Here is a 2,042-nt window from a genome sequence, read left to right as displayed (position 1 = left end):
TGCTTTCCTCTTGCCATCTTGTTGTCAGTGATTGGTTCTCGCCTTTCCCTTGTATCTTGCCTGTGTCCCTGGATCTCCGCTGTTCCTGGTGGCGGATGTTCTGAGTGCCTGTTATGCACCCCAAATGCCGCCGGCTGGAAACAGAGGGCCCAATGCCACCGGGTTCCTGCATCCCTGGATCAAGCCAGGCAGGCAGGCGCACACTTTCCATGTGCTCGGCTGAGATCTCTCTGCCCCCTGGCTAGTCGGAATCCGTTCTCCTGGATCCACTGTTAAATTAGAAGTAGTGTTTAATATACTCCTAAATTCTTAGACAACTTGTTGTCCTAAAGTCAGAAGCAACCACATTCAAGTGAGTTAAGCTACAGAAAGTCAAAAGTCACAACCTTTATTGAAGAGCAAGTAAACACGGTATCCTATGTACAGGTGGCTCATGGTACCTACTGCATTTGCAGATGTAGTCTATTTGAGTTATGCCTTTGTCATGGCCTTAGACAAGTTCTGAACTAATGTACAATTCAGCTGTGCCAGAGTGCTGATCTTAGCATGCCTAGATGCTGCACACTTGTTCTTGATGGTCATGTGCTTTGTAAGGCCACAGTTCACTGTGACTATGTTCTTAGCCAGGCGCTGAATAACAGGAAGCAGAGAGTCTTCAGTGTAGGATAGGTAGTGCTGTAGAGTTGGTGTTCATTCACCATTGTCAAGAATTTTCAGCGCTAAGCAAAAAACCCTAGTTGCAATTTGAGAAGGAGCAAAATGCACCACCCTGTAACCAGCATAGAGAGCTCCATGAGGTTATTTGGCCAAATTATGCTGCTCAACATCAACCTTTCCAATTAGGTGCTCAACGGAGACAGTGCAGAGGCAGAGGGTGATCCAGACTGAAGTTCAGAATTCTCAAAATCTTCATCTTCATCTGTCTGATCTGATGCTTAGTGTAAGTGCTGTTGGTTATTTCTGGAGGGTGCATCTCCTCATATTCGCTTGCGATGAACATGGCCGTTACCCCAACCAACTGCAACATCTTCTTGGGCACACAACTATTCTGCATGAACCAATCAATAATGGAGATAGTCATGCATATGGTCTCCTGCAGCAGCCTAAATTTCATCTGAACCTCTACTAGCCAGTCAATTAGACTCTCATGTTTCCAGTGACTTCAGGACCTATTAGGTATATTGGTCTAACTGACTGCTCTTCCTCCAGTTGTCTGAGATAAGCATAGATATCTTTCACATATTCACTACAGAGGTTTGGATCAGCTCCATCATCTGCATCTACATCACACACTGCAAGAATTACATCAGAGAAAACCTGACACAGATAATCTTCTGCAGGTGCACATCCAGATGTTTCCACTGGGCTTTAAGCAGGATTATCAACCTAAATAGGTTCAGGAGAAAGCTTCTCTTCTCTAACAGGTTCAAGTTCAGGCTCAGGCACAGGCTCAGCAAATTCCACAGGCACCTTCTCCACTATAGGACTATAACAGTAACTTTTCTAGTACCTAACGTTTTTGCTTCCCTTTTCAGAGGCATTCTTGCCTGTACCTGTTCGCTGGCTTTATTACCAATGTCTTCAAGAGCAGTTCTTGAGCTCAGCCTGGGTTTGGAGGCAGCAGCAATTGCCACAGGCACACACTTGGCACCTGCCTTACTGACCATAGCCTTATTTTCTGTGTTAATTTTCGAGTTCCTAGTGACCCTGAGCGCCATGGCTCCTCTGGAAGCAGAAGTTTGCTGATCAGAGAAGACACCCCAACCTCTGGCTGATCACAGCTAATCACTAACAGCTGTTCCTCTGGATAAGACCAACTAAAGATGGGGTCATCAGAAAAATCTAATCTAACTTACTGTGCTGTTTTACTTGAGCTTCTGGCCTCCAGAAATGGAAGACTAGACATTTCTATTGTTTATACTATTTCATTATGGACGCTCTAAAAACACAATATTTCTACTGATGGAAGGAACACATTAATAAATGCAGAGAGTTACAGAAAAAAAGTGTTGTTTGATAAATGTTAGATTTAGTCATGCAGC

General features: G+C 44.3%; 1 pseudogene across 1 annotated transcript; it reads right to left on the bottom strand.

The window, feature by feature from the left end:
* Positions 1 to 471: 471 nt before the first annotated feature.
* LOC308423621 (G2/mitotic-specific cyclin-B1-like) lies at positions 472 to 1,718 on the bottom strand (annotated as a pseudogene). The gene has a single exon. The product of its transcript is annotated as a G2/mitotic-specific cyclin-B1-like (transcript).
* Between the last annotated feature and the right edge of the window lie 324 nt (positions 1,719 to 2,042).

This window comes from Micromys minutus (genome assembly GCF_963924665.1).
Source record: "Micromys minutus genome assembly, chromosome: 8".
NCBI lineage: Eukaryota > Metazoa > Chordata > Mammalia > Rodentia > Muridae > Micromys > Micromys minutus.
This window is presented reverse-complemented; position numbering and strand designations above follow the sequence as displayed.